The 12,989-nt window shown below is 36.1% G+C and overlaps 1 pseudogene; it reads right to left on the bottom strand.

Moving 5' to 3' along the window:
• Positions 1-1,820: 1,820 nt before the first annotated feature.
• LOC113308686 lies at positions 1,821-3,670 on the bottom strand (annotated as a pseudogene).
• Positions 3,671-12,989: the final 9,319 nt, after the last annotated feature.

Genomic DNA, 12,989 nt, shown 5'->3' with positions numbered 1-12,989 from the left:
GAATATGGAACTCTTCAACAGTTCTATGATTACCAAAATAGGCTGGAGGCTGAAACAAGACAAAGACTCTCTATCGTATTAACTAATGGATGCCAAGTATTCCTAGGAAGAAATGTTCTAAATATGGATACAAAAGCAAAAGATGGAGACTCTTGGATCTGTAAAGGAATTCTTGAAGGTATACATAACATACAACAACACTGTGAGTGGAATATTGGAAATGGGAAGAGAATCAAAATTTGGGAAGACCTCTGGATCCCAAACTCAACAGCTAAGCTTATAAAACCCACTCATTGCCCACAACACATAGAATTGCTGACACATCTCATGCAGAATACTCAACTTGTCCATCACATCTTCAATCTTAACATTGCTCAAGCCATTCTGGCTCTGAATACTCATCCAAGGGAAGAAGACTCAATCCAATGGAATTTTAATGAAACTGGCAAATTCTATGTCAAAGCCATATACAAGGCAAAGATGGACAATTTGTACATGAATGATACTCTAACTAGAAATTGGGAAGCTATCTGGAAACTGGGCATTTCCCCAGTTATCAAGATCTTTATCTGGAAATGTGCTCATGAAATATTACCCACTAATGCAAAGACTGCAAGCATTCTGCATTATATTGACCATATCTGTCAAGTATGCAATAGTGGGGAAGAAACCATGACACATCTTTTCTTAAACTGCCCTGCAACTACTGAAGTATGGCATGAAATAATTGGAACCTCACATGGAAAGTTTGATAATACCACAAACTTTATGGATTGGTTTAACTCCTAGTTTATCCCTGGAGTTACATCTAGAAACATTGATACTTATGCTACTACTTGTTGGCATATTTGGAAGGCTAGGTGTGATCTTGTCTTCAATAACACCAAGCCTAATGGAAATCACACAACTTTATGCATTAAGCAACATTTATGTGACTATAACAGAGTTCACAACTTACCAACTCATGCTCTAAATTACTTTTCACTAAATGGTGCACAGTCTGACACTGAGGCAGACATTACAGTTCCATATGATCTAAACCAACAAACTACTCAGGAGTTTGGTTTTTTCATCAGAATATGCACTATACAGGATCCTGAAAATCTCAAATATTTCTCTGCACTAACTATTTTGGATGCTGCAGGAAAAAACATTGATAGCAGAAGACACCCAGGCCAGCTTAGAGAATGGGGAGCAACAGGAGGAGCAGATCTAGCCTTCAGCTGGGCCAAGGAAAAGCAATATTGAAGTACACGCTGAATCCAGGGAAATTCTGTTAAGGTTTCAAACTCTTTACTACCAGGCAATCAAGGGGAGATTCAACCTCAGTCGCTATGAAGATTCAAGAAACAATGAGGAAGATAATTGCTCAAGAATTAATCAAATATCTTTTGTGTTAACTAGTCTTAAAATTATCCATAGACTTCAAAATTTGGATACACTTAATCTAGCTATCCTATGTAAGAACGATGAAAGCAAACTTGGTATAATTTCTGCTGATCCCATGTACGGTCCTTAGACTTTTGTCTAAGTTTTTCTATTAAATTTTTTTTTATTTCTATTTAATTTTTGGATGATTATTATTAATAAAAGAGTGAAGCCATGTGAATGTCTAAAACTAGAGTTTCACATACATGATGTCTAATAATTATTTATTTTTATCATATCATCCTCATACTAATGAGTTGGAGATGAGTTTTTTTATAAATGTTATTGTGTATCCTATGTGAATTAAGATTATTTTCTTCACACATTTCGCAATGGAGAAGCTATAAGAAGCAGGAAACATATTGACATTTAGAAATATGACACAGAACACAAAAAAGGAGAAAGGAACATTCAAAATAGAATTGATTCAAAGATACTTAAACATATGACTATAACGTGCCTTTCGCACAAGTTTTCATTACTTTCTTAAATTTTAAAGGAAAATTAAACATAAAAACCACAAAATCAACTAATACAATCCACAATTATCCGTGCTCGCGAAGAAGGACAAAATATTTTGCGTAAACCCGATGATTTAAAATAGAGAGATTTCTAATAGCCATTTAATTAGCTTTTTTGCAATTCTTTCTAATCTCTTCATTAGAACCAGTAAGTGGACTGATATCACCCATCTTAATCATAGCAGCGGCGAAATCAGCACTAAATATGCTTGGGTTATTACTATATGTACGCACTTGTGAATCTGTAGATCCACCATCGAATAATACTTGATCGGAATGAAGAAGACCTTTCTTGTCAACAAGATTTTTGAAATAGTTGTTATCGAAGGTTGTTGGTGTTTGAACATCTAAAGGTGCAAGGTTATCGTCTCCTGATGATCCACTTGGGCAATTGTTTTTCCTTGTTGTTGCGAATGAACTATCTATGTTTGTTTCATTATATATTCTTGCTCTGAAACTTGTACACCTTGCTTGTCCAATTGTATGTGCACCTGCATGCATGAGATAATATCCATATAAATGAATTCATGGAAAGAAAATGCTGAAGATATATAAGGTGGTGGGCAAGTTTACTTAAGTACTGATAGATGCATACGAGATAGAGCAATCATGTCTTTAGTAGATAAACCAACATTCGAGAAGTCTGAAATAAGAGTGCTAAGGCTTGAAGTTGGTTGAGGAATTCCATTATTAGCAGCAGACTGGCTAGCAGTTGTTGCATCTCGTCTTCCAAGTTTTACATTCCAGCTACGTACTCCAAGCTACAAAAACAATAATGACAAAAAAAAAAAAAAACAGTCAACAATTTAATTAAGAAATAATATGAATCAAGAAATGTAAGCACCAATTTGTTAAGTGTTTTTTTTTTTTTTCTCACATACAATGGTTACGGAGTCTCGAGCTGCAATGGCCAAGATATCAGCACATGAAACAACCCCCGGACAAGCTTTCTCAACTTCTGTTTTTATGTCATCCACCACATCGAATCCTCTGGCAGAATTCTTATTAGGTTTGCGTTCTTCTCACCTGTGAAACTTGAGGTGTCGTCAAGTAATACTGATCCATCACATCCCTACAAGAAAATTAGTACAACAATATCAGCCTCGATGAATCCATGATCTTTCAACTCTTGTAAATGCTTTATGCAATCAACTTTTCTCGTCTAAATCTACTGAAAGTTTTGCTGACTTTATGCATTCAGTGCATATTTAATTATGTTTGATAAAAGCAGTTCAATTACCAAGGTACTAGGTAGCTTATTTAAAAATGATATCAATATTGACTTCACAATACTAAATGTAAGAAATAAGAATGATTGTTTCCCCATGTTGAAATCATTGATAAGGGACACGATTTTCATGCATGTAAAGAAAAATGTAATATGACGAAGAAAATGCATGTATAGAGAAACATCTTAGACTAATCACATTAACAAAGCAGTCATGGATCTTAGATTAATTACATTAACAAAGCAGTCATGGAAGTGTAAGCGAAGGAGCGCAGCGCCAGCTCGCTTTTCTTTTGATATTGCAGATTGAACGGCGGATTTCACTTTGGTAAGGACATTAGGACAGGTTTTGGAGTAGTAAGTAGTGGATAGTTGAGCACGAGAACTGCCAGAGAAGAACACGAGGAGAAGAGATAGTATTACTACGAACATGGAAGGAAAAGAAGAAGCCATTCTTAACTAAGCTCTGGAAGAGTATTGTAAAGATTAAGTGATGAAGGTTGTGGTGATTAAAATGAGTTGTAGTAGAGAGATATTTATAGGGAGGGAAAGCTTGAAATGTTTGGCATTGGCAGTTCACCTAATACACTTCAATTCATTGGTGCATTGAATTATAGGAATTAGACTATTCACATTTAACTGTCCGAAGAAAAAATGTGCAAGATTGTTATTGACTCGTGAAACATGGTCAATTTTTAAAATCATTCAGATGTAGTAGGTATTCTGCATTTAGTCCCAGTTTTTCAAAGAGGGGTCCCAATTCCGTAATCACTTTAACTTTAAGTCACAAATTTACTTTCTAAAACAAGTATTAACAAAAAGAGTTTCCATTCTGGCTCCTCTAGTCCACGTTCTTGCGAGTCTGACAGTCTAACTCGCAAGTAATAGTAAAAACAGTTCGATTTATTGGGTTTCGTGGAAAAATCATTACAGCCACCATTTAACCATTGGTGCATCGAGTCTAGTAGCAAAACTGAACATCTAATGAGCAGAAGAATATGAAAGTCAAAATACAAATTTACTTTGTCTATTATCCCTTAGACTCTTAGAGTTTTGTATGCAGAAGGACGTGTTAGAATTTGCTAGCTGTTGCCAACAGTAAGTCAATAAAGCAAACAAGAGCGCTGCCAACAGTAAGTCTATATGGGCTCTAGCTATTGATGTCTTAAGGATTGATTCTTCGAAGCTTACAAATGAAGTAAGAAAACTATTCCTCGTTTAAGTTTTTCTTTGTTTTTTGTTTTTACTCTTCCATTTTGTTTTGTAACTACATCGAATCACAAAATTTCCATGGAGGAAGTTTCTAATAAAGTCAGCTTAAAGTACTAACTTTAGGTTCGTTATTAATAGAGTAGTGGCGGTGGGTGGTTGTTAGCATGGTTAGCACTTAATCATGCAGATGCAGCTTACATAGATATCCATTCTCTTTATTTTTCGTTAGACCGTGACCGATATTCAACTCCATTTGTAATCTTTCCGTCGACACTAAAAGTTTGAAACTTTCTTCTTCGTCTAGAAAATGAACTCACATTTTACCGAGAGAGCCCTAGCCTTTGGATCTTTTTCAAGCATTCGGTCTTTTTCCTTTTTGGGCAAGATACTTGAATTAAATCATGTTAGATATTTTCAATATTGTTTGCCGCTATGAGGGGGTCCGGGGGGCGTAGCCCTTTTGATAGCGTTTCCAAAATTTTCTACAGTCGCGTCTCTTCCCATTAATGGATGACGACCTTTGATAGCGTCTTTTGAAGATGAAACGACATCTCCAAAAGGCATGAAACCCTCTATAAATAGCGAAGGATTCTTCCTATTACAATCATAAAAAAAAAACTCTTTCTCTCTAAGCATCTTCAGAAACAAATACAGTGTGTTCTTGGTTGGGTCAAGGGAGTACAACTTTTGAATCCAACAACGTTGTTAGGGATTCATTGTATCCTGACAGCAATATTTCGCTGACCGATTGTACTCGCCAATTTATTGGGAAGGGTCAAAATAATTGCTGAAAAGAATCGCAAGGCCTTGAAGCTCCAGTGATACAACATTCTTTTCGTCCTCTGGTTTTCATCTTCTGTTACCCTGATTTTCCAACAAATCAAAAAGGAATACGAAGTTTATAAGATGCAACGGGGAGGAATATTTGCCAATTCACCGGTTATATCATTCTTTCTATTGAATTTTGCAGTTTTATCTGGCAAACCATTAAGTTCTCTACTAACATAAACAAAGTTGTAGACTTAAAAAGAGTTCAGAAAAAAATAAACAATCATCTAAAATAGAGGAGTTAGACCATCTAACCTGGTTAGAGCTTTTATTTAGATATGAAATGACATCTGTAGAATCTCCTTTAATAAAAAATTTGCATTGTTCAACGTGCAAATGCATCACTTGTTAACCTTGAGATGGTCTTGCATACCTTATAGTTGCCCACTGCATCTGTTAAAATTATACCAATACCAAATTTATGAGTGTTTGAATCCACTGAAGCATCCACATGTGCTACAACAAAGTAAGATGGGAGAACTTCCGAAGCAGCAAACACATTTTCAGTCATGATAGCATGATGTTGTTGACTATTAATATTGTCAGATAACATAACACTCAAGGTTTCATTTGCCATTCTGTTAGGAAATCTTGACACATTAGTGCGGTATCAAGGAATATCTTTGAACAAGTAATGATAAGAGTTATGTACATGTTCAAATAATTTCGACATCTAGAGGTTTCTCAGCAAACCCTAATTCCAAGCTTCACATAAAACATGAAGAGATATGTGAATATTGGAAACTCGGTTTTGCTCCTTGGGATCGGTTCTACCATGACTCACAATGTAAGTTATGAGCGGTTATACCATGCTTCCTAAACTAGGTTGTTACCGGTTACACCATGCTTCCCATATGTAGCTTGTGATTGGTTACACCTTACTTCCAAGTTAGCTTGTGATCGGTTACACCTTGGTTCCCAAAGTAGCTTGTGACCAATTACAACTAACTTGGTCACACCTTGCTCCCAAAAGTAGCTTGTGGCCGATTACATCTAACTTCCCAATCTATCTTGTGACCGGTTACACCATGCTTCACAAAGTAGCTTGTGACCAATTACAATATGCTACACAATATAGGCTATGACCGGTTAAACCTCAATTCTCAACATAACTTAAGTTGAGTTTTACCTTATCATCTTGCATTGGTCATCCAAAATATATTCAATACAGAACCAGACCAATCATGATTTCCCTTTCGATTATCAAACAAGTTCATACATCTACTTCCTTAAACTAATATAGTAATACAAAGTGTTAGAGCACTGCTTGGCCGAACTCGCAAGCGTTGCTATCTCAAGCTTGTTGTCAAGTTTATTTGCCAAAACTATAAGTCTTAATTTCTAGTCTACTGATAGTTAAGTCTCGGATTAGGATAGAAAGTGTAGTTGAGCATTAGACTTCACGGAGTTCATCGATTGAAGACGAATAAATACTAAGTGGAGCTGTGGAACTTCATCAACAAAAGTTATGTGGAGACTTGAACTCATCTATCACTCAAAAGTCTATCTACTCTATCTCATATTTGAGAAAAAAGTCATATAGCTATAGAGACTTCGATTATACACATTTGATATTTCGATCTGAGTTTAACTCGCTTACATATTTATCGAAATATGTGTTCGTAAGCTTTCGCTTTGACCAAGTTCATCTTATATTCTTGACGAAAATCAAAAGATGATCATGTGAAAATCGCCTTGTAACATCTTACATGATTTGTGTGAGACAGTCATTTGATGTAGACTCGGAATGTTTCGTATTGATCATTCGATCACTTGAAAATTGCTTTGCAGCTAATAGTTTGCGTGAGACGGCTATTGTCGTCTTATAAGAATGTTTCAATGATTGAAATGAGAGTTTAGAATTGGATTTAAGCACAGTATGCGTACTGGCATGTGTGTTGATCCAAGACCAGAATGAAGTATGCATACCCGTATGCGTACTGTCGAGGTCAGGTAAAGTCCGGGAGATAGAGTATGCGTACTTGTACGCGTATTGGCGAAGAGGTTGAAGTCCGGGTACTATAGTATGCGTACCTGTACGCGTACTGGATTCAACTGAAGTTTCGAAGTGTAAGACAGTATGAGTACTCGTTTGCATACTGGCGAACACAATCCAAGTCCGGCTACTTAGGTATGCGTACCCATTTGCATACTTGAGTAGGTTATGTTATAAAATCAGTTTGTTCATAAACTGATACCTACATATAATAAGGAATGCAATCTTTTGCAAACCATGGATATAATCTTCACGAATTGATTCGAGTGAATCAAAATCAATTTTGCTTCAATTGTGTCTTGTATACTTCTATGAGAATATAAACAATTGAACAACTCGTTTCATTTGAGTCATTTGAACTAGTTATGGTTAAGATGAACAAGGTTGATATGAAAGTGCTCATATGGCTAACTTCAGTTAAATATTGTTGAGCCAAAAAAGGTGTAATCGTTTAGGTACGGTTACTCATATCTAAATGAAGTCATTTTTCATTTCTGTGTAACAAGCTAATTTCGATCTAACGGTTGAAAGATATTAGCTTGAGTCTAATCAGGTTTTCATCTAACGGTGAATATTGAATGTTTTGTTACCAAGGTAACCTTGATTGCAAACCCTGATTTGAAGACTATATAAGGGAGAACTCTAGCAACTGGGAAATATAATCCCCACATCTGCTGTGTGATAGTAGTTGCGATTAGAGTCGATTCTCCTTTAACCTTAGGTTTTTCTAAAACCTAGTAGGTTAACGACTTGAAGACTTCATTGAGATTGTGAATCCAGACCCAACTGTTTTCTCTGTAGTTGCGTGTTCTGATCTTGTTGTTTTCTATCGTGATTGAGTACTATCTTCTCTAAGATTTTCTCGAGATTTAATATCCGATAGGCAAGATAAAAAGTAGTCACAAACATCTTCGTCTCATCGTTTGTGATTCCACAATATCTTTTTTCGCTACCATACGATTAAGATTATTGTGAGGTGATTGATATATCTAGGTTGTTCTTCGGGAATATAAATCCGCTATATCAATTGGTTCCTGTTCACCTTGATTGATCAAAAGACGGAACAAACTCATAGGTATATGTGTGGGAGACATATTTATCTATTCAATAGATGTTTCTGTATGAGACAGATTGGTCTATCAATTCTTCGACTTTGGGTCGTAGCAACTCTTAGTTTTGGGTAAGATCATCTAAGGGAATCAAATGTGCAGAATCAGGCATGGTTCTAGAGGTATAAGGAACGCGACTGTACCTTGATGAGTATGAGATTGGTTAGGTCTCAACTACATTCCAGCCCGAAATTAACTTGGAGTAGGCTAGTGTCTGTAGCGGATTAATACAATGTGGTGTTCAAATCTGGACTACGTCCCAGGGTTTTTTTGCATTTGCGATTTCCTCGTTAACAAAACTTTTGGTGTCTGTGTTATTTCTTTTCCGCATTATATTTTCTATATAATTGAAATATCATAGGTTGTGCGTAAGTTCAATCAATTGTGAATCCAACCTTTGGTTGTTAATTAAATTGATTGACACTTGGATATTGGTTTTTGATACCGTCCAATTTATTTCTTATATTCAATCGTGCTCGCAAATTCCTATTTGTTTGATTACAGATTGAATTGAGAAATTGAGATATAACTCTTTGATATACTTTTCTTAAGATTGAGTCTGACTGTCTAGTTGATTTTCTTGAAAGTATATTGGAGTTAGTCCATACAAATTGCTAAGTGAAATATTGGGTGTGGTTGTTAGACCCCCGTTTTTCAATTGGTATCAGAGCAGGAAAACACGTTTAAGACCTCATAAGTCTGTGTTTGTAGCGATTTGACTCTATGGATAGTAATGTCTCAATAAACGCTTCACCAGGATTTAACTTTGATCTTAGAGAAAGTTCTGAAGAGCTGGTGATTCTCCATAAGAAGTTGGATAACAAACTAGGATCAATTATGATCTTATTGCAGAAATTGCAAAGTGTAAGGATTTGAAGTCCGTCAAAGTCCCTTCAATGGATTGAATAACTCCTTTAATTCTTCTCTGAAGAATTGTCGCAAGTCGGGGGATAAGCGAGGTTTAGGCTTTGTGAAACCTGATGGGACTCAAAACCACTCAGATGAGATTAAAGATGTTGGTTCATGTATGTTATGTGATTCTCACAATCATTTTCATCATACATGTACATCTTTCAGAAAAAGTTTAAATGTTGCGAGTAATCTTCATAAGAAAGCTGAACAACTGTTTGCTTCTCTAAAAAGGTGTACATATCTAACAAGAAATCCAAACGGGATAGTAGTGTTAGTATGAGAGCTTTTGCTCTAAAATCAACATCATCCATTCAATGGTTTATTGATAGTGGATGTAGCCGACATATGACTGGATATATTTCTTGCTTTGTGCATATAGCGACTTTGAAGGAGGTCCTGTAACATTCAGAGATGGAGTTGTTGCTACATAAGCAAGAAGGGGACAATCAAACTTTCTGGCGTTCCTGAAATCCATGATGTAGTATACGTCAAAGGTATGACTGCGAATCTTCTTTATGTTAGTCAAATTTATGACAAAGGTCATAAAGTTGTTTTCAATGCGAATGGATGTGACATTGTAGACAAAACTGGAAAAGTAATTTTTCAGGGAACTCGTGGTAAAAATAACTGTTATCTTCTTGATACTCAGTTTAGTAATTGTTGCAATTTGACTAAGGTGGGATCTACACATCTTTGGCATGAGCATTTTGGTCACATCAATTATCGCCTTCTAACTAAGATCATTAACAAAGAACTTGTTAGAGGCGTTCCCAAAATCAATGCAAAGATTGATGGTGTTTGTGGTGCCTGTCAAAAGGGTAAACAAACGAAAGTTCCACATAATTCATCTCGAGATATTCTCACTAAATCTCCACTTGATTTAATTCATATGGATATCTTCGATCTTATTCAATAACCTACAGTTGCTGGGAAAAAGTATGCTTTACTTATGGTTGATGATTACACTAGATTCACTTGGGTGGCATTTTTAGCTCATAAAAATGAAACCCTTGGTGAATTCAATATTATTACTAATAGAATCCAGAATGACCATGGTCGCAAACTAAAGAAAATTAGAAGCGACTGTGGAACTGAATTCAAGGACAATGAGGTGTTTGAATTTTGTGACAAACTGGGGATTATTCAAAAATACTCACCACCCATTACTCCTCAAGCTAATGGTGTTGCATAAAGGAAGAATATGAACATTCAGGAAATGGCCAGGGTAATGCTCCATAATAAAAACTTACCGTTAAGGTTTTGGGGAGAAGCTGTTTTCACATCATGTTATTTGATTAACCTGTATACCTATGGTCGAAAAACCTAAACACTCCTTATGAGTTGTGGTATGATAGGAATCCCAACTTACATTATCTCAGAGTGTTTGGAAGTAAGTGCTACATTCTGAAAGATCGAGAACGGAATGGGAAATTTGATTCTAAAAGCGATGAAGGTATCTTTCTTGGCTAAGCTTCTGATAGTCGTGGTTTTCACGTATTTAATCTTAGAACCCAAGTTATGATGGAATCTGCAAATGTCATCATTGATGATCTGAGCAATTTTCGCAATGATAAACCTCCTGCTGAATTGCCTCCAACTGAGACAATTGAGAAAGTCAAGGAAATCCCAGAATCAGTTGAAGTTGTTCCAACAGTCACTGATCCTGATATTTCCAGTGATGAGGATAAGAGCACTGATCAGGCTATACCTGTTGAACAAGAACGTGTTCCTCCACGACATATATGGGTTCAAAGGAATCATGATACTAACAGTATTATTGGAGGAAAAGATTCTACAACTAAGACACGAGGAAAACTTTAAAATATTTGCAATTTTGGTTGTTATCTTTCGCACGTAGAACCCAGAAACATTGATGAAGCTCTTAGCGACCCCTTTTGGGTGAATGCAATGCATGAAGAGTTAAATAAATTTCAAAGACAAGATGTATGAGAGCTCGTATCTTGTCCCTCCAATATCAATATTGTTGGTACCAAATGGATATTCAAGAACAAGTCTGATGAATTTGGTACCATTGTCAGAAACAAAGCTAGACATGTCGCTCAAGGATACTCACAGATTGAAGGTATTGACTTTGACGAAACCTTTTCTCCTGTGGCACGCCTTGAGTCCATTCGTTTGCTATTAGCTCATGCTTGTTTTCTTACAGTTAAGTTGTTTCAAATGGACATAAAATCCGCGTTCCTAAACGGAAATATAAAGGAGTCTACGTTGCTCAACCAAAGGGATTTGAAAATTATGACTTCCCAAATCATGTCTTTAAGCTCAAAAAGGTATTATATGGGTTGAAACAAGCGCCTCGTGCCTGGTTCGAAAAACTAACTACTTCTCTTCTCAAGAAAGGTTTTTCGAGAGGTGGAGCTGATAAAACTTTGTTTACTTAGTGGAGTGGGAAAGATGTTTTCATTGCTCAACTTTATGTAGATGATATCATCTACGGATCGACTTCTGAGAAACTTGCAAAAGATTTTCAAGTCTCTCTTGGTAAGGAGTTTGAAATGAGCAATGTTGGTGAATTAAAATTCTTTTTAGGATTACAGATTCAACAACATAAGGATGGAATTTACTATCTCAAGAAAAATATGCTAAGGATCTTGTGACAAGATTTAGTCTTGATAAGTCAACTCCAAAACTGACACCTATGGACACTACTGGTAAACTGCATCGAGATGAGAAAGGAGTAAATGTGGATCAAAAGCTTTATCGATCTATCATTGGAAGCCTTTTATATCTTACAACTACTAGACCTGATATTGCTTTTAGTGTTGGTTGTTGTGCCAGATATCAGGCTAATCCAAAGGAATCCCATCTTGCAGCTGCGAAGAGGATCATGCGATATATCTAACACACTATCGGGTATGGTCTATCCTATACTTTTGATACTAACACTGATCTTACTGCCTATTCAGATGGGGATTGTGTAGGATGTGTGGAAGACAGAAAGAGTACTTCAGGAGGATTTTAATGTATTGGGTTGAATCTTGTAGCATCGCATAACAAGAAACAAAACTCACGGTCCTTGTCTACATGCGAAGCAGAATACATTGCTGCAGGTTCATGTTGTACTCAACTTCTATGGATGAAACAAATGGTTGCTGATTATGAAAATGACACTGGTGTAATGAAGATCTTTTGTGATAAGTCAAGTGCGATTCGCATCAATGGGAATCCTATTGAGCACTCAAGAACTAAGCACATTGACATAAGGTATAATTTTATTAGAGATCTCTATGAAAATGGTATCATCAATATGGAATTTGTACCTTTCGAACAACAATTGGCTGATATTCTCACCAAACCTTTAGATACTGCTACGTTTCAACACTTACGACAGTCTATTGGTGTTGTTTTGGTTCATTAGTTTTCTAGCATTTTTCCCCTGGACTCATTCATATCTTTTTGGCAATCAAGGCTTCGAACGTCAGTGTATTGTTGTTTCAATTTTGCATTTGTTTCTCCGTAGAAAACAATTATGTTAGGAATCAAAGTATACATTTAAATCCTTATTTTCTTGTGAAAGTAAGGTCGCTCTTGTTGTTATTTCAGGAATGACATTTTACGAGGGAGAGTTCTTAATTGAACTTGTGCTTAATTGCCAAATCTTTGTGGGGAGTGCGGCTGTGAAATATTGTAGGAGTTTTCTTGTATCTTTATAAACTCCTTGATGAATACACTAAGTTTCGACTATGTGAAATCATCGAAACAAAGTTGATATGTTCTCTTTTAGTCATGAAGTA

Source organism: Papaver somniferum, chromosome 9 (assembly GCF_003573695.1).
Source record: "Papaver somniferum cultivar HN1 chromosome 9, ASM357369v1, whole genome shotgun sequence".
Lineage (NCBI taxonomy): Eukaryota > Viridiplantae > Streptophyta > Magnoliopsida > Ranunculales > Papaveraceae > Papaver > Papaver somniferum.
Note: the sequence above shows the minus strand (reverse complement) of the source record. Positions and strands in the feature narration are given on the sequence as shown.